Below are 21,044 nucleotides of genomic sequence, written 5' to 3'. Positions count from 1 at the left end.
CCAATTTTTCACATACACCTTCATCTTATTTGTGTAATGGTGTTTAGCCATGGATTCGGCAAAACAAGGTATAGTGGGATAGTAGCATCTTTTAAATTTCCCCATATGAGAGCAGCCCGGGTGGCTCAGTGGTTTAGCACCGCCTTCAGCCCAGGGTGTGATCCTGGGGTCCTGGGATCGAGTCCCACATCCGGCTCCCTGCAGGGAGCCTGCTTCTCCCTCTGCCTATGTTTCTCCCTCTCTCTGTCTGTCTCTCATAGATAAATAAATAAAATCTTTAAAAAAAATAAATAAATCTCCCCATATGGTGCCACAACAACCTATAGTCAGGGAGGCTGCAAGATAACAGGCTTCTAATCCTGATCTCCAGAGCCAGGGAACTCTTTCTGACTTTCTTAATTTTTCCCTGGATTCCCCACCCATCTTCTGCACATATTTCAAACACAGAAATATAAACAACAAATTTGTACATACTCTTAGCTCAGGCTAAAAACAAACATAAAAACATAACAAAACATAAAAAAAAACATAAAAACAAACAAACATAGACTAGGTATTTTAAGCAATAAATATTTAATCCTCATCGTCCAAGGCGAGGATTGTCCAAGATCCAAATGCCAGCAGATTTGGCTCCCGGTGAGAGCTCTCTTCCCGGCTTATGGGTCATTGCCTTCTTGCTGAGTCCTCAATGGCAGAGGCTGCTCTGGTCTTTCTCTTCCTGTAAGGGAACTGGTCTCGCAGGAGGCGCACACCCCATCTAAGCCTAATCACCTCCCGAAGGCCTCACTTCCTAATACCATCAACTGGGGGCTAAAGCTTCAACATATGAATTTTGGGACACAATTCAAGGTCATAGGGTATATGTGTTGTTTTAAATGTAGAAAATAAATTTGATAATTACATTCTTTTAAAAAAGCCCAGAATGGCTTAACAGATTTTCCATGGAGTCCTGGGTAATTTTCGAATTTCTTAGCATGAAATTACAATATGCTTTTACTACTTGACCGTAATTTACTTGCTTTCCATATCCCCCTCCCCTCTGGCAGTCTGTCTTCTAGCTGCAGGGTGATTCTACACGCTTCACTGAAGATATCTGATTCTTTCAACTGCTTTTGCACATACTATTTCCTTTTTTTTTTTTTTTTGCACATACTATTTCCTTTGCCTGAAATGTTCTTTATCCTCTATGCATTATGACAAACTCTTACCTGTTTTTCAAGACCACCAAGTCCCACCATAGTCTTTCCTGACCCTTCTTTTCCCCCAGTAAAGTTCCTTCTCTACTTCCATCTCATTTTTTTTATACATCTATCACAACATCAAAGCCATGAGCTACTCAATTATTTGGTTATGTGTCTATTTCTTCTATTAAACTGTGACGTCCTTGAGGACAAGGGTCATTTATAACAAAACCTTTTAATTCGGCGAAACCCAAACTGTGCCTGACTCGCAGTAACATGCACTATATGAAGAATGAATGAGTGAATGAAGTTAACACAGGCCACACAGAGAAGGCGGAGACCAGTTGCTTCTCAGTTCTTCTTGTTCTATAAACACTTGTCCCTCTTACACACAATCTCCACTTCCCAGCCTCTAGTTTTGCCTGTGGATGTCATACTTCAACCTTGCAAACCTGCTACTTACTTTCATCCTCTCTTGCTGCCTGCTGCCAGGCATCCAGATGTTCTAACTTCTACGTCACCTAACTAGTGTTTTCCAAACTTGCTTATCTATAAAGCTAACTGAAGCTCCTTATTAAAAATACAAAAATTTGAGCCCAGCCTCAGATCTACTAAGTATGAAGTTGCAGGAAATGAGCTCAGTAATCTGCATTTTTAAGCCTGATTCCCAGATCATTCCGATGAAGGTAAGTATGAATACATAAACAGAGGGTCTAAAGGGTTGTTCCTTCTGTTTTGGGACAACGTCTTCCCAGCTTGGGACTTCATTAAGCAATAGTTCAGCTTCCTGAGACCTAGAAAGAAGAAACCTCACTTGAATGTCTTCCCATAGCCGGTTCTTAGGGCTGTTAGGATAGTTGGAAATCCCTCCAGTGGACTCCAGACATCTCCATACTACTTCTCCCATGCACAGTTCCATGTAGAAACTTTCTCCCACTGCCCCTACTTTTAGATGCTCTCTGAGGTGCTGCAGCCGCTGCTGTCAAATCCCAGCACAGCTCTGGGTATTGGCAGCCTGCAAACTGACTCTGATGAGGTGTGACAGTTCATGCTCTGTGGGTTTATCTTTAATCAGACTAGACCCTGAGGATGTATGGATTCCCTGTAGAAAATACAGATTGGGTGTTGCTCAGGGTTAAAAATGAGAATGAAGAGTAAGTACTTACCATAGACTCTGCTCCAGAGTAAGTATTTAATAAATATTACCAATTACTAATATTTCTGTTGTTGGAGAGACTGAATGTATTCTTCTTCCTTTGATCTCAACTCAAGGAAACCTATATTATATAGATTTTTAATGTAATTCTTTGAAATATAAAAATATCCTAATTCTCTAAATGAGTTTGGTTAATTAAATTAGTTCTGATTAATCATAAAATTATGAGAGTATAGATATTTTCCACGGAATGCCAAAACTCAAAGTATTTAATTCATAACATTCAGATTGCAGAGGCCATATACTTGTTTTGATGATGCAATAGGCATAATAGTGTTTTAAAACATTTATAAATACTAAATATTAATGCTTGAATTAGTTAACTATGACTCTGTAACAAATCGCTCCAAAGCTTAGTGGCTTGAAACAATTACCATTTATTGTCTCTCATGAAGCTGTGAGTTGACCGTAGAGTCTGGTTCAGACCTGAACTTGGCTGATCTAGGCTGGGCTCACTTGTGTACTAGTTGTTAGCTCGAGGGTTGCTGGGGGAGTAGCCTCAGTGTTCTAGGGTCACCTCAGCTAGATGGCTTGTCCCTGGGACAAGGAAACCATTCCAAGTGTGTTCAAACAGTGGCCTTGGGGGTATAAGGGGGGGCGGGGAAATGCATGCAGTGTCTCTTGACCTAGGTTTGGTCAAGACTAATGATCAAAATGACTAATGACTTGACCAAAATGTTAATACAATGCCATTTTTGCCATATTTTATGCATCAAAACAAATGATAAGTTCAGCCTAGATCTAAGGAGTAAGAAATAAGCTTCATCTTTTGATGGAAGTTGCTGAAAAGTATTTTTCAAAGGGTACCAGGGAGACTATTATTTGGAATAACCAATGAAGCCAGTTTTCCACATTAGTCACCATGGCAAGATATCTCATTTTCATAGTTTTCTGAAATTAAAAAAAAAAGAAGTTAGATTCAGAGATATCATCAAAATCATGCTTTTCACTCCATTATCACCTAACTGGTTGTAATAAAGCCACAATACCTGTCAGATAATCATTTATTCATTTTATTTATTTATTTTCTAAGATCTTGTTTTTAAGTAATCCGACATGGGGCTCAAACTCACAGCCCTGAGAACAAGAGTTGCACGTTCCATGGACTGAGCCACCCAGGCACCCTCATTTGTTAGTTTTAAAATAATGCTAGCATTAACCTCATATGGTTGTTCAGACTATTATATAAGATATCACATCAATAAGCACCCAGCAATGTGTCTGGCAAAAAGGAGATATATACATATTTTGAGCTAAGTAAAAATAATGAATTGTTGTTTCTATTTGCTTTCTTTTTTTTTTTAAGATTTTATTTATTTATTTATTTATTTATTTATTTATTTATTTATTTATCCATGAGAGACACAGAGAGAGAGAGGCAGAGACACATGCAGGGGGAGAAGCAGGCTCCATGCAGGGAGCCTGGTGTGGGACTCAATCCCGGGTCTCCAGGATCACACCCTGGGCTGAAGACGGTGCTAAACCGCTGAGCCACCTGGGCTGCCTTCTATTTGCTTTCTTTGTAATATTTATTAACTAGAGTCCCCAATTTTTTCTTTGGTTTCCTCCATGTATCATCACTATACTAGTTTTTTATGGTGTTAAAATTATTCGGTAACCTTTAGCAATGCTCATCTTTTTGAGACATGTTTTCCAATTGATCCTTTTGTCCTAATGGGTATCTTTGTTGGTATTGTTTTTGTTGTTGCTATTGTTTTTATCAAAGTTTGTAAGAAACGGAAGATTTCTATGGTCAATTTAGGTTGAAAAAAATGTTTTCAAGAAATAGTGAAATACAGAATTAGCAAAAGTTTTAGAGAACCAAAGTCAGAAAATGAGGACAGAAATGCCCAGCAACATTATCTCAGAAAAACTCTAATAATTCCAGCCAAACTCCCAAGCTTCTTGACTACACAACTCTGAAGTCTTCTCTGAGCTTCATGTCAAACCTTCAAGATTCAAAATCATACCCTAGAACATCTAAACGTAACGGTAGGAGCTGGCCACCCAGCCTCATCACAGCTACCAGCAAAATAAAAGTGAGATCATTTGCCTGTTTTTCATTGTAGAAAGCATGTCCTTGCCATTAACTTTTCTTGGTGTCCCAATCGAATAAAAGGATGTTTGGATGCTGGGCTGGTTAAAAATACATGCTCATGGAGGTAACTGCCTGACTCGGTAAAGCGTGCAGCTCTTGATCTCAAGGTTGTGGGTTCGAGTCTCATATGGGGTGTAGAGATTACTTACAAATAAAATACTTAAAAAATAAAAAATAAAAAAATAAATGCTCATGCAATCTACTCTGTTAGTTCCTCAATATCTATAATATCCTTCTTCTCAAATTATATTTCAAAACATAATTCTATTCTCTGGCATAAAGCAACTCTGAAATCTTCTATATACTTACGTTGGCCCCAAAGAGAGACACTCAGTAGTTCGCCTCTGACTAATAGGCGTTTCTTCCCTGCATCTATTGTGATTCTCACTTTAATGTTCTGAAACCTGAGTGTGTGTGTGTGTGTGTGTGTGTGTGTGTGTGTGTGTGTGTTGGAGTAGGGGAGGGAATCTATAAAATTTATCAACAATAACCTCTTATACTAGTAAAGACAAAAGTAAAATTATCTACATAAAATATGTAAATACGCATTTTAGTAAGAAAGAACATATAGTTGGATGCTATAGTTTCATTTTACAGAATTGATTATAAATCATTAGTATTTATGATTTTCTTTCCACATTACTAATTTCGTATTCACATCTGTCCAGCCAAAACCTAAACTTCGTTTTTGTCATTTTGCCCAAAAGCATGTGAAACTCAAAATCGTATTCAACAACTAACGGTATATACCTGTGAAAGCATTTCTCTTTTGGGTGCTTTGTATATGATCTATTATTGCTACTTAAAGAAAAATTACTGTTGAATTTAGTGGCTTAAAACAATGATACTCATTATCTCATATCTTACAGGATTCAGATACAGCTTAGCTGGATCCTCCGACTTGGGGTGTCCCATCAGGCTGCAAGCAAGGTATTGGCTGGATTGGAGTCTTATCTGACGTCTCTAGTGAAGGAAGATCCACTTTTAGGCTGATTCATGTGGTAATTGGGAGAATCCAGCTCTTCATGGGCGGCTGGCGAAGGCCCCAATTCCTTAGCACGCGACGCTCTCTATAGAGACCTTTCAACATGGCATCCACCTTCCATCAGTAGCAAGGGGGGGAGCAAGAGAGGTGAGCAAAACTGAAGCCAGAATTGAATCTTTTTAAAATTTAAGCTAGAAAATGACATCCCACCACTTTTGCTGTCTTCTATTCATCACCAGCGAGGCATTATCTAGCACACGCTCAAGGGGGGAGATCACACGAGGATGTTGGATGCCAAGAGTAGGGACCACTGGGAACCATCTCCACAGCTGACTTCTGGCAGTACTGAGACCTGTAATCAGCAGAACCCAGCCTTGGGTACAAAAAGCAAAGTTTCCTCAAGTGGGGAAGCCACTAGTTACAATCGTGACAGACAACACTCCCATTTCCATCTTCTGGCTCCTAGACACAGTTTTTTGACTTTGGAGACACAGCAAGTATCAGTTCTTGGTTAGAGCGTGTGCTTCGCTCATCACGACGGCAATTCAAACGCGTGTCTCAAAGCTGGCAACAGACGGCAACGAGCAGTTCTATCATCCTGTGAGTCCACTTGTTTCCGGGAAACGTGATGTAGGAGAAGACCATGACTTCCATGAGCTCCAAACAGTACCTTATTTATCTCACGGTTAAAATTAATTCCTTAGGAGGAATATTTTGTGATAAGCTGGATGATGTATCAAGACATTCAATCAGTCCGCGTGCTGTGGGGCTGGCACAGGCCCGAAGGGCAGGGAAAGTAAATCTAAATCTAGTGTCTATTTTAGTAAAGAAAAAATGTTTTACTGCCCCAAGACTCTAGTAGATTTAAATTATCACATCCACACCACCGGGCTGGTTTCCATGGGAGTGGCAGTGCCCTAGAGCATCAGACTGGTTTCCTGCTGCTGCCAAACTGAGCAGTCGCTGTCGGTAGTGACGACGCCACCCATGCTGGGCCTGTTCCCGAAGTTAAACCCGCAAACCTGTCTGCAAGCTGGTCTGTGAACAATCCATCGAAATCACTCCAAGGGCCCTTGACTTTGGAGAAACCATTAGCCAATTACTTACACGTTGTCAAGGATCTTTAACAGAGGCCGCTTTTCCTCCTTCCAGGCAAAGTGGGTAAAATGTGTGTTCGCCTTTTAAAGAAACCTCACTGCCAGGATCACCTGACCCCTCTCAGAATACACCGAAGTGTGGGGGCACTGCCCCGGGAAGATCTATACTCATGTAATTAAGGAAGAAAGGAACCACCACCACCACCACCACCAACAACAACAACAAATTGAGCATAATTTACAGCGGGCCCTGCCGGTGGGTCAGCACAGTCAGCTGTAGATCACCACATTCAAAGCTGGAACCTCGGAGTGATAATATTGCAATCCCACCACATGCTCCCTCTAAAGTGCAAAGAGGTAGGCAGCTGCAGTCCTGGTCTTTGGGTCCCTTCCCCGGGCTGGCACTGCCAGACACCCCAGACCCCGCCGCAGCCATGTCAGGGGAGCTCAGCCCAGCAGGGTCCCCCTGCCTGGGACACCATGGGCCAGGGGCTACGGCGGGAGCTGATGGCCTTCACGCTGTCTGGCGACACAGGCACTTCTGCCTTCCCCGAATCAAACTTTCTAAATGGGTAAGGCCCATCCCTGGGGCAGATGGCACAGTGTATGAAGACCCGAGGTGTAAGCTCTCCCTGGAGCTCTCCGCTGGCTACCTTTTTTTTTTTTTTTTTTTTTAAAGATTTTGTTTATTTATTTCAGAGAGAGAGAGAGAGAGAAAGCCCAAAGCATGAGCAGGGAGAGGGGCAGAGGGAGAAGCAGAAACCCTCCCTGGGGCTCAATCCCAGGACCCCAAGGTCATGACCTGAGCCGAAGGCAACCCCTTGACCCCTTGAGCCACCCAGGTGCCCCTCCAATGCCCACCCTTAACCATGCACCCAAAACAAAGCTCCTGGCACCCGCTACCACCCCAAGGTGGACACCCAGGGGAACATCTGCCCAGAAATCCTGCAGGCCAAGTGCCTGCCAGGTAGGATGTCAGGGCCATCCTGCTGTCCCTCCGGAGCCTGCTAGGAGAACCCAACATTGACCGCCCTTTGAACACACAGGCTGCCCAGCTCTGAGGAAGCCCCGCAGATGTGAAGTAGCTGCAAGAAACCTGCTCAAAGCGGGTTTCCAGCGGAGAACCCTGACTGTCCAGCCTCTCTCCTTGGACTGTGCTTATTTTTCCGTAGATGGTCTGTGCTTTCCTTCCTTTCTGTGCAAGGCTCTGTATCTTAAGCTGGGCTGTCATCTTTGCTTTGTTTATTTATTTATTTTTTTTAATTTTTATTTATTTATGATAGTCACACAGAGAGAGAGAGAGAGGCAGAGACACAGGGAGAGGGAGAAGCAGGCTCCATGCACTGGGAGCCCGACGTGGGATTCGATCCCGGGTCTCCAGGATCGCGCCCCGGGCCAAAGGCAGGCGCCAAACTGCTGCGCCACCCAGGGATCCCCTGTTTATTTATTTTTTTTAAATTAAGCCTGTGGTTAAGCCCTTGTAATGAATATATTAAATAAATACATTGCTTTTTTTAATAAAGTAAAAAAAAATGAATAATGAAAGGATGCAAAATGTACATTCCATTTTGAGAGGGTAGCCTGGTTGTCTCTGCATTCCTTCTATCACTTCCCTATTTTGGCAGATCCTTACGTTTTCTTAAAATTTGACTTCCAGTGCTTAGTAATTGATGTGTCTCTTTTCCCAAATATCATAACTACTTGTGAGATTTCTCTGTCAGACTGGAAATGTACCATTGGTGTATTTGTCTTTCCTTACACGCATCATGATAAAATAAAAGCATGTTACTCTGAAAAAAAAAATTTAACTTCTACCATATGTCAGGTCATACCCGGTCATTCAGGATATTTCCATGATATGTTTTATTATTCCTATCAGAATGTTGGCATTAATTCTAAGAACCAACATATTCTATTGTGAAATTCTTAGACGATTACATTTTTCTCCAGAGCTGAGGATGCGAAAGACACTGATGCAAGATGGTGAAGATATAGCAAAGGTCTTTCTAGGCAAACGTGCAACGCTTCTGGTATTTTTTATTTAAAGGAAGAGGGAAAAGCGAGTTTCAAATCAAAAGCTGTGTACCATGTTTCCAGAGTTGTATTCCTTAGGAAACAAACTCTTAAATAGCAGCTATAATCCGATTAATTTCTGATAAAGTAACTAATATCTAGTGTTGTTTTCGTGACACACTTACACTTTGTACTCAGTCCAAAGTCTGAGTAAAGAGGAACTGCGATAGGAATCACTGGTTGGCATCTTCAAGTCACTAATGATAATGTTAAAAATTGCTTGTGATTTGTCATTTTTTTTTTTTTGTAGAAAAGGGGACTCTACTTGACATTTTCCACCAAATACTCCCACTTCATCTTTTCTACCAAAATAAACCTTTTTATTATCGTACCGCTCAAGGAGCCAACGTGAGGATCTCCTAAATTCTCTGCAGGCATCCCCTAAAGATGTTTATTTTGCCTATCTACTCTGGAGGAATATTAAAGAAGTGTTCACAGTTCTACTGAGCCAAAATTCCAATAATTGCTTAACCTTTATGCGTCCATACCCTGCTGTGAGATCACAGTAGAATTCTATATCCCGAGGAAAACTCTGTTAGTTCACGGCTCATGATCAATATTTTTCAAAAGGCTTGGGTATTTCCTATTTCTGAGTACAGAGCTCCCCTTGTGAAGCATTACCGATCTCTAAGGAAGGGTAGGAGGAACGATCGCCAGGCGTATATTTGATACGATTTTGGATTGTTTCCCCAAGGATCTCGCTTCCTCATAGTGGAAGAGACTTTGGGTTTGAGAGCTCTCCTCCAGGTGTGGGGACGAGTGGCTACAAATGGTCTAACATTGTGATTCAGTCAGGCTCCTCTTATTATTATTATTATTATTATTATTATTATTATTATTATCTCTTAGCTGTTCACCAAAACAGACTTCCTCTTTTCCCAAGGCAGGCTTTCAGTCCAAGCTTTCCCTGCGACTACACGTGGCCACATGACTGAATTTTAGCCAACTCAATATTATCTGCAGTGACGTTTGCCACTTCCAAGCCTGGCCCCATAAGGACTTCTCGCATGGACTCCTTCACATTCTTTTCCTTTCAGAGCAGCCCAAGATCCCCCATGAAAGTGCATGTTGGAAGTTGCCAGATGCATCCTCAGCTGGGCCACAGTATGGCTTTGTGACACCACATCCTTTTCCTTCAACCTCCAGTCTGGAACCACCTTGTATTGTTATTTGGGCAAGAAATAAATTTTGAGGTTGATGAGCTGCTCCATATTCGGGTATGTGTCCGGTGTGTGTAGGTCTGTGCATGTATTTTGTATATATTTTCACAGTCTGATCTACTCCAAGTAATCCAGGCTCGAGTGGACTGTCCATGTCTTGTGGACCTATGAAAATCCATGCTCCATTAGCTGCCACCAAAGACCTTAGACCGTGCGTATTATCACAAGTACTTTCTTCATCTCATGGTAATCATAACCACTTTGCCTCTTGTCTCTATCTGGAACCTCACTTTGGCTGTATCTTCTCTTACTACTAGATAGTGCTTATAAAACAAAACAAAAAACAGGTATGAAAGCACCTTTCAAAGATTTTGGCATTTGTCTCATTGTCTTTTCTGGGCCATCTTGGGGCACATAGTAAAAGAGTAGGTAGCAGTTCATAGATGTTCTTTAGCATTTCTAACTGCTAAATCTTTGAATTCCATCATTTAAAAGAAAATCCTACTTCAGCTTCATTTAGTGTGCATTATCATTGAGTTCAGGTTTTGGTCAGCAAATTACAAATTAAAATATTTCCCGCAGTTAGAACCAGCATAATTATTCTAGAATATTGTATGTCACATCATATCTATAAATTAAGTGGATAAAAAAATACAGAGAGAATGAAATGTAAGAGGTAGGGAATGAGCACAATTGACCTCTGTTCTTTTTTTTTTTAATATTTTTTTCAAATTAGGAAGTAGCAGCATTTACAAGCAAAGAGAAATAGTCACGAAGGAGGGAAGAAAGACTGGGGGAAGCTCTGGGGGATTTTGAGCTCGGCATATACAATGTCCTCTGATTCTTTCCATAGAGGCCCAACACCAGTTCTTGGACTCATGTTTGTTCTAATCAAAGCTTTAACTTTCCCAGAAGAGATCTGGAGATTAATTAAATTCAAATGGTGTCATAATTTGGCAGATGATAGATTCAAATTTTGCATTTGGTTTTTGGCTTCTGCAGGCCTACAGCTATAGCTGTAGTATCATAGGAAATTTTGGAATTTCAGAATATGCCTTGAGAATTTAGAGTTTTGAGCTCACTTTTTTTTTTTTTTTAAATCTGTCTGTTGTCCTAAAAAAAAAATGCCAACTGACTTCATTATTCTGGAAGTCCTCCTTTCTTTCTTAACTGTTCTAAGGCAGAGGGGACTCAGTTTTATAAACTCTTGCTTTTGAAGGACACTATGCCTGAAGATCACAGGAATTAGAAAATTTGCCCTTAAAGTCATAGTCTGCAGAATCCCATCCTTGAAAGTCACGGTCTGTAAGAAACCAACATGATTTGGTTTAACTTCAGGACCAGATCAGCAAGATCACTAATTCCAGATTCTTTGAGCATCCATTGCCTGCCCTACACTTAATAGTACCTGTCATAGCATCTCTGGTTAAGAGTAAATCCATGTGGCGACTGTGTAATGGTAAAAATATCAATGGGAGGCCTGGAAAATTGGTTTTCGGAACAGGTGGAGACAAAAGAATCAAGCACAGCTGAGACTATTAGGCATGTTTCTTGAGGGCACCGTCTGCCTCTGGCAGCTGTACCACTGGACAGACCCTGGGCTCCTGAGCTGCCCTGTTGCAGCCAGTTCAAGAGCGATACCACTGTACTCCGCCTTCCAGGGTAGACACTTTAACCAGATTCTCCTTGCAGGCGGTACTACTTCTAGATGACAGGGCATTTCCATGAGGAGGAGCCCAAAATACAAGTATCCACTGCAGTAACCAGGTAATGAAAGACTAGTTGTGTTCTAGATGTTTTAATACTTTTTTAAATAATTTTTTTTAACCAATGAAAAATGCTATGATTATAAGAGAAAATTCCAGTCAAATGAGACCAACTGTGAATGTCATGAATCAGACAACTGTGTAGGAAACTCTCACTCTACCAACTTTCTAGCTTCTTCTCCATGGAGAAGGAGCCATTTAGATAATAGAAGCAGGTATCAGTCCTGAGTCCTGCAAGCAGGATCACTGTTCAGTTAAAGTCATAAAGGTGAAAAAAAAAAAAAAAAAAAAAAAAAAAAAAAAAAAAAAAAGTCATAAAGGTGCATTCTCCTCCCTGTCTCATCTTTTCAGGGGTCCACAGTTCTTTGGGTGTGCTCATCAATACTTCAAGGATTACCTGATGTGATATGACCTCAAAATCTGATTTAAGGGTTAGGAGAGAGGTTTCACTTGGGCCTCCTACTAATCCTATATCCTATTGGGAAGTATCAAATACTTTGCTTCTGAGTAAAGAGGTAACTTTGCCTTTTTTTTTTCTGTGTTTTGGGGGAACTCTATGGGGTTGAGAATGATTATCCAAGCAGAATCTGTATATTCCCTCTGACAAAATAAATATGATCAAAATGTCCCACACACTACTGAAAAACGTCCTTACTAAGTTAATAGATGACTTTCATCTCGAATTTCTGGTATAATGCAGAGAGCCTCAGATTATGATGAGTTACTCTTTTGATTCCTTTGCAGTCCTTTATCGCCTGAAATAACTCCCTTAGTATGTTTTAAAAAATGATATTTTGAGATATTTGAGGTAATTATAGACTCACATAGAGTTGTAAGCCATAAAACAGAGTTTAAAACTCAGTTTCCCCCAATGGTAACATCTTAAAACTCTAGATCAATATCATAACCAATATGTTGACATTGAAATGTCAAGATGAAGAATTTGCCATCACCTCAAGGATGTCTCATGTTGCGGTTTATAGCTTCTCTCTCAGTCTTGAACTCTGTCAGCCAAAACCTTGTTTTTCGTTTCTACAATTTTCCCATTTCAAGTCTTTATATAAATTGAATCAGATGGTGTTTAATCTACAGGGATCAATTTTTTTTGACTTAGTATATTTAGGTGGGGATTCGTCTAAGTTGTTATGTACACAAATAGCGTATTGCCTTTCAATCCTGAGCAGTATCCCCTGGTATGAATGCACTACCGTCTGCTTAACCCTTCACCAGTTGAAGTACAGCTTTGTTTTCCTAATTTTGGGCTGATAAATAGAGCTTCTATAAATATTCATGTAAAGATTTCCGTGTGAACGTGAGTTTTCAGCTCTGGAATAAATGCACAGAAGTGAAATTGCTGGGTAAGATGGTCGTTGAATGTTTAATTCATTAAGAAATTGTCAAATTGGGGGGATCCCTGGGTGGCTCAGTGTTTGGCACCTGCCTTCGGCCCAGGGTGTTGTCCTGGGGACCCGGGATCGAGTCCCACGTCAGGCTCCCTGCATGGAGCCTGCTTCTCCCTCTGCCTGTGTCTCTGCTTCTCTCTCTCTCTCTCTCTGCCTCTCATGAATAAATAAATAAAGTCCTTAAAAAAAAAAAAAGAATTGTCAAATTGTTTTCCAAAGTGGCAGTAACATTTTATGTACCTACCAGAAAGGTATAAAAAATCTAGTTTCTCTGTATCCTTGCTTGGGTTTATTTTGTCTTTTTCTAGGTTTTTGAGGTGGATTCTTTTATCATTGATTTCAGACTGTGTTTGTTTTTTTTTTTGTTTTGTTTTGTTTTTTTGTCTAATGTATGTATACATGTTGTGCTATGAATTTCCCTCTAGCACTGTTTTAACTGAATTCCACAAATACTTTTATGTTCTCTTTAACTTTCATTCAAATGAAGTTCACTTCATTCATCTAGTTTCAAGGTGCTTAGAAATCTTCCTGTTATCCTCCTCTTGCTGATTTTTGGTTTGATTACAGGGAGGAAGGAGACACAGTCTACACAATTTCAGTTCCTTTAAGTCTGTTGAGTTTTGTTTTATGACCCAGGATACGGACTCTCTTGGTATAAGTTTTTTTTTTTTTTTTTAAGATTTTATTTATTTATTTGAGAGAGTGAGTGAGCGAGCGAGAGCCTGAGAAGAAGCAGGGGGAAGGGCAGAGCAGGAGGGAGAGGGACAATTTCCATTATACCAGAAGTAAAAGTTTGGCATTTTTTTAAAAGTAAATTCTTATTGTGCTCTAAATATGTATTTTCCATAAATATTAAGTATTCACTCACTCTTTTCCTTAACCAGAGAGGTATAATATCAAGATGCCTTATGAATCTCACTGTCCCTTTCTCTGTTTCTGGCAGCGCTAAGAAGAAAAATCTATATTTAACAGTATTACTGAAAATGCATATATGCCCATAACATTTCATTTGAAACATATCTTTAGTTTCATTTTTTTTAAGAAGATACAAACTCATTAGATGTCATGAGCCTATTGAAGGCTTTTTTTCCTAGAAATATTTAAAATAACAGCTTTGTAAGATACTAAAGCAGATCAAACCACTCCCAGACTATTACTCCAAATGCCAACATTAACAATGGTATAAAATTGAAAATTGGAGGTAGAAGTCCAGTCTGCAGTGATGTAAATTATGTCTGCAGTGATGTAAATTGACTACAGGTGATATTTTCTCTAATTATTCCAAATTTACTATCCCTAGAAATTACTATATTTTAATATTTTCAGTGGATAATCACCTAATCACTTTTTAGTATTGACATAACGGTCTATAATCTGAACTTGTGGTATTTATAAAACGTTTGAAGAAGAATTGAATCTAGGACATCTGGGTGGCTCAGTGGTTGAGCGTCTGCCTTTGGCTCAGGGCATGATCCTGGAGTTCTGGGATCGAGTCCTGCATCAGGTTTCCCACAGGAAGCCTGCTTCTTCCTCTGCCTGTGTCTCTGCCTCTCTCTCTGTGTCTCTCATGAATAAATAAGTAAAATATTTAAAAAAAATAGAAAAATTGAACCTACCAGTGAATCATCATTGAGTGTTGTATTAAAAAACATTATTGTTAAATGATGCCAGTGTCTGTTTAAAAAAGAGGCTTAAGTCTGTCTAAACCAAAAAGATCATTTTCAGGAAGTAAAATTCAATACTCATTTAAATTTTATTAAGTTGTTTCTTCACTCTTTAGAGTGGCAATTGAGTTAGAAAGTAGTGCATGGGCTTTGAAATTTGACAGATCAATACACAAATCCCTCTCCTTTTACTAATATGTGACTTTTTGCCTTATCTATAAAATAAAGGATAATAATATCTGTATCGTTTCCTGGGTAGAGATGCAAATCATCAGGTATATAATAAGAATCAATCAATGATTATTATATGCTGGCACTGAAGAAATAATTTCCTGGATCTATTTTGTGCTACCTCATGGAAATTTCGGTCCTGAAAGACGGAATCTGTTATCTTAAAAGCAGCTTTCTATTCAATAGGAAAGTTATAAGTGTGTAAAAAACTATGGTACATGATAACAAATAATAAGTAGTATAAGAAACCTGAAAACAATATGGTTTAAAAGATAAGAGAAGAAAAACACACTACTTGTTATTAAGTTTCAGGACACTTCAGGAAAGAGGTGATACATGAGCTAGGTCTTAGGTTAAAATTGCAAAATACGGCGATGACGGAATCCATTTCTATTTAGGAAAACAGGATGGAAGGTTATATGTACAAATATTTTTAGAATATGTTCAGTGAACAAGAGATGCATTGACTTGATTAAAACACAATCTATGCTGCTGTATAACAGCAAATTGGGATCACATTATTTTACTCCTTAATTGCTAGCTAAGAGAATTATTTTATGACTTTTAAAGTAGGGCAATATCCTGATGATTTATGATGTTTTATCTAAATGAGCATGTATTCTACATTAGAAGAGTAAGAGAATGGAGACAGGGAACTAAATTAATACAGAAACTACCAGACAGAAACATATAAGGTGCTTTGTATTCTCTGCAGAGGACTTGGGTTAAAAAGGGTCAAAATTAATCATGATATTACTATTAACTTATAAAACTAAGACAAAAGCTCTCTTTGTGGTTGTATCTCAAATTTGTATCCACTAACCTCTCTGGAATTCTTTCCACATTTCCAAAAGTCATTTAAAATCATGACATAAGAAAATATCTTACTTTCAAAAGCTTTTTTTAGTGTTTTAAACATCAAATTACTCACTCATTAGTTAATCCATTTTTTAGATTTAATAAACAATGAGTAATTTTTGTAACATAGATCTTGCCACCAGTAATAATATAATCTAAGAATGAAATATATGTTACAAAATAGTGTGAAGGGGTTAATGTATTCTTATAGATTGGTTAATGCCTCTATACTACTTCTCTCCCACTGAAACATAACAAGTTCATAAATAATTTATAAATACTAACTCCTGTTCTCCAATGATTATTTTACAAGATGTAGGTTTTTCATGTTTATCTTTGTTTTTACTATAAATACAAACTAACTTATATGAGTTACATAAACTAATCTTAAAGGGCATGATTTATACTTTATTATTTTTTCAAGAGACACAACCTTTCTTTTTTCTTTTTTTTTAAGATTTTATTTATTTATTCATGAGAGACACAGAGAGAGAGAGAGAGGCAGAGACACAGGCAGAGGGAGAAGCAGGCTCCATGCAGGGAGCCCGACGTGGGACTCGATCCAGGGTCTCCAGGATCATGCCCTGGGCCAAAGGCAGGCGGTACTAAACCGCTGAGCCACCAGGGCTGCCCACAACCTTTCTTTTTATTAAAGATGTACAATAACATCATCATTTAATATTAGAATTAGAGAGGATTTCAAGGAAAACCAAGGCCTAGATTTTGGATGGAAGCTGTTTTTTTTTTTTTTTTTTTAATCACAATATAATACTCATCCCTCATTAATACATTAAACAAATATTAATTTGGTCTTTAGCCACACCGAGCTTATTTTGAATGAGGTAGGATATAATAAATTTCTGAATATCATGCTTTTGCAGTGCTTCTGGTCACATAGTTGTGTGGTGTCCTCCCAGAATCTCAGGGTAAGCAGAATTCTAAGACAGGTCCTAGGAGTCTTATCCTCTGATGTACATGCCCTATGATATCCCTGCAGTGTGAGCAGAAGAGTGACCATGGTAAGATATCATTCCCATAATTAGGTTACTAATCAGTTGACTTGGATTTAAATGAAAGGATATTTCCTAGTCAGGCCAGGCCTTTAAAAGAAGATAAATGGCAGAGATACATTCTGCTGCTGGCATCAAAGTTAGGGTAAACTGCCAAGATTGGAGAGGAGGCGGCCACAGGGCATGGACCCGAGGGATGCCTCCAAGAGCTGAGTCCCTGGCTAATATCTAATAAGAAAACGGGGACTTCCATTAGCAAACAATGAGGAAATGAATCCTGCCAACTAGTGAGGTTGGAAAAGGACCCTGAGCCTCAGATAAGATTGGAGTCCTGGCCAACCTGTTCATTTCAGTCCACTGAGCTCCTGAGCAGTGGATCCAGCTAACGCTCATCTGAACTCCTGACCCATGAAAGCTGTGAGCTTGTAATTTGTGGATTTTTTTTTTAAGCACCAAGTTTGTGGTGATTTGTTATACAGCAATAGAAAGAAAAATACACATATTCAACAGCCCATATGTGGGAGAGATTACAGGAAATTTTTGTCTGATATGTTCTTTTCTGTGGCTTGAAGATAATAGCCCAGTGGAGAAGAAAATTAAAGAAGGGGATTTATAGTGAAAGGAAAAAAAGAAGAAGGAAATAATCACAATGAGGGTGAAGAAAAGGTGTAATAAATGTAATAAATAAAAACTTAAGGGAATTAGAAGAGTGGGAAGCTTTGATAGGGCATTAGGCTCTAGAATGCATGAATTCAGTGATGAAATAGATGCAAATGCTACCACTGGGGAGAGCAGTAGAAGGGAACTGCTGCAGTGAAGCGCAAGTTATGATCCCTGCAATGGAGCCATCATCCACATGAACTTCACATCATTCGTGCTGATGGTGGGAATGAGGAAGAAATAACGATTATGATCCATGTGCCAGCATCATTGATAAGTAGGAGGTATGAACAAAGGTTAGTAGAGGTCTGTAACTGAAGGGGAGGGTTACAGACTGAACTGTGTCTCCCTAATATTCATATGTTGGGGTCCTAACCCCAGGACCTGTGAATGTGATTATATTTAGTGATGAGTTCTTTACAGAGGTAATTAATTAAAACAAGGCCTTTAGGGTAGAGCCTAATGCAATGTGACTGCTATTCTTGGAGAGACTAGGACACAGATAGACACGTAATGAAGACCATGTGAAGATAAAAGGAGAAGACACACAACGATCTACAAGCTAATGGGAAAGACCTCAGGAGAAACCAACCTGCCGGCCACCCCAGCCTGGAACTTCTGGTCTCCAGAATTTGAGAAAATACTTCTGTGGTTTCAGCCACCAAGTTGTGTTACTGACGGCAGCCTTGGGAAGGTGATAGAACATTAAGAGGTACCTGTTGATGAGCCAAAAGGTTATACAGCTTTTGAGTCCAACTAGGCCCTAGGTAAATGCATCAGTTCCTGTTTGCCCACACTTGCGTATAAGTAGAATCAGTTATAGAGACAATTACGAAGGAAGAATAGAGACTTCGATGGGTCCCACTTCCTCCTTTCCGAATTGTTTGTCTGTTGCAGGTGAGCTTCATCTTTATATGAACCTTCCTGGGTCGCTTATTTTGGTTCATCATTGGGCCTAGAAGACTTTGTCCTGCTCCCCAGAGAGCACGTTATCACACATTATCAATATCCTCAAGCAGAATTTAGGTGGTTGGATGTGAAAGATAGAATAATTCTTCCAAAGTTAAGATGTTTATAATATATCACAGCGATTGTTTTAGGCTAGCTGAGAAAATTTGATGATTTAAATTCCATTTTGTGCTCTGAAAAATACATGGACAGATGATCATTTTAAAAGTTTTTTTTTCAAGCTTCAAAATGGTGTCCTCCTTGAATCCACTCTTTTCAATGCTGTTTCAGGCTGCCTCCTAAGCTACAAGGTCTCTCATACCTCTAAAAGGAAAGATTGATTCTCCCCCAAAATATATCCACTATTATATTGGTAACTAGGATTTGGTCCAAGGTGGGAAAATTTTTCCTGATTTATTTTTTTTTCCTTGTGGCTTGAAGTCAGAACAATGGCTCAGTAGAGAAGGACCTAAAGGGAGAAGATGGATATTGAGAAAGAGAGAGAGAGAGAGAAAAAAAAAAGAGTTTAGAAATAAAAAATCACAATGAGGATTAAGAAAAGGTGTGGTAAAAATAAAGTTTGAACAAATTCAAAGATTTTGAGAAAGTTTTGGCATGTCAGTTTGTATAAATCCCTGCATATTTATGCTCTGTGTGTACTGGGTCATAATGTTAAGTATATTTTTATATTTAATGCCATAAGACATTTAATGGTAAAAGACTCTTTCATGTTGCAAGGGAAAGCAGATTTCTTCAATTAGAGGAAGCTCATTATCAGGATGTGCAACAGGGCTTTAAATTGGAAGGCTTCGACTAAGACATCAGTCTCTAATAGATGCTGCATTCCAAAGGAGGTGCTCATCAAAAGCAAAGTTTTGAATCAGATAACCAGAAACTAGTTCTATGACTTTGAAATCTGTTACCACTAGCAGCTGTGCATAAAGGTAAAATGAGTAGAAAGGATCTCTTTGGAAGGAGTCATTGCAATTTCAACCTCCCCACTTAGCGTGTGCACACACGACCCATCTGAAGCCCCGAGTGATGGAGGGGGGATAACTGGGTATTGACGTCTGGTCAAAAGTAAATGATCCAGGAGAACAAACATGGAACCCGTGGTAGAAATTTCAGTCTTGAGTAATTTTTTTTTTTTTAAATCCCGAGAGGACCCTGGCAAGATATGGGGTAGATCCCAGGGAGCAGAGGTTGGGAAAGTAATGGTAGTAGCCAATTGAAGATGTCCTGTCTACATGAAGGAAAAACCAGCCAGGAAATCGCCAGCAAATCCATAAAAGTGCCCCCATGTGAGAATCAGCTTTAAATATTTGCCCAGGATCAGAATAAATAAAACCCCTTGACGGTGGGATATATAGGTCAATATAGGTCAGCATGGCTTATAACCCATTCAAGGTGCACATCAGACAATTGTGCTCCTTGGGAGTACATCTGAGCAATGTAACAATGACAAGGTCAGGAAGACGTATTTACGAGCCAGGCAGGGAGGAGCAGTGGTGGGTGGGTAAAGGGAGAAAGACAACACACGTCCTACTGCAAGAAGCTAGTTCCAAGCAGGTCTGAAGTCAGTGACTTCAATCTGTTGCATAGGTTGTTTCATGAAGACCATTTAGCCTCACACAGGTGTGGAGTTAGAAATGGAAAGACCTCATGGAGCCCTGAAAGTGTCTTTGGGACCCCTGGAGCCTATGTACACGTTTTGGGTATACATGTGTGAATATACACCCATGTGCATATAGATAAGTGGATGGTTAGAACCCCGAGCATATTATATTAATATAGTAATGATATATAATCATAAAATATACCTACACACTTATAAAATAAACAAAATACATTGGTACAGTAAAGTCATGTTAAATATAGGCAACATTTCTCCCTACACATGATTCTTAAAAGAGCAAAAAGAAGAGCAAATAGACTGTTTTGGAAGACTGAAGCTGACGGTTTGACTACAGGCATGGAAGTGGCAGTGGACGCCATCCGAGGGTGGATTTGCTCCCTGCCCTGTCACTTCAAGTCTCATTCTCAATTTCTTCATAAAAAGAAAAAAAAAGAAAAAGAAAAAGGAAAGGAAAGGAAAGAAAGTGATAGGACTGGAGTCCGGAGTCCCTCAGGCCCCCATCTGTTCTAGCATTTAATCATCTCATGGATCAAATAAATGAAGCTTGTACCTCACAGAACTGACAATCTGGTTTTAGGTTAATTTAAGGGTCCCTACTGTAGAGAGAATGCACGATAATGAATTAACCCGATAAGGTTCCTTCGATTAAGGTTCACATAATGCATATTAACGTGGTTCAAATGTAGGGATCTGTTTTGGGAAACCTCACTCTGCTTCCATAATTAGGGTATTTTATGAGCCTTGACTCTTCCACAATTTCACGTGTGTTTCTTCTCAGTCTGCCCTCACCACGGGCCCCACCACTAAGCGTGGCATGTCCCCGCCTGTGGCATGTCCCCGCCTGTGGCATGTGCCAGCCCTTCCAGGGCTGGGTGAAGACAGCTCACCTGTGACCTGTGCCACCTACCTGCAGCCGTGCATCTAGATCCCAAGCTGTGGTTTCTGGTTCAGCAAAATCCGGTCTTCACTTCTGTTTGGACCTCCCAGCTTGGTTTTGTGGTTTAGCTGGGCCGTGAAACTACTCAAGTACTATTTTCTTTTCCGTCTTTAGCAAGTGA

General features: G+C 39.6%; 1 pseudogene; it reads left to right on the top strand.

The window, feature by feature from the left end:
• The first annotated feature begins 7,084 nt into the window (after positions 1-7,084).
• Positions 7,085-7,707, top strand: LOC121477276 (annotated as a pseudogene).
• The last annotated feature ends 13,337 nt before the right edge of the window (positions 7,708-21,044 follow it).

Source organism: Vulpes lagopus, chromosome 17 (genome assembly GCF_018345385.1).
Source record: "Vulpes lagopus strain Blue_001 chromosome 17, ASM1834538v1, whole genome shotgun sequence".
Taxonomy (NCBI): domain Eukaryota; kingdom Metazoa; phylum Chordata; class Mammalia; order Carnivora; family Canidae; genus Vulpes; species Vulpes lagopus.
The sequence above is the reverse complement of the archived record's forward strand: the minus strand, read 5'-3'. Positions and strand labels throughout refer to the sequence as shown.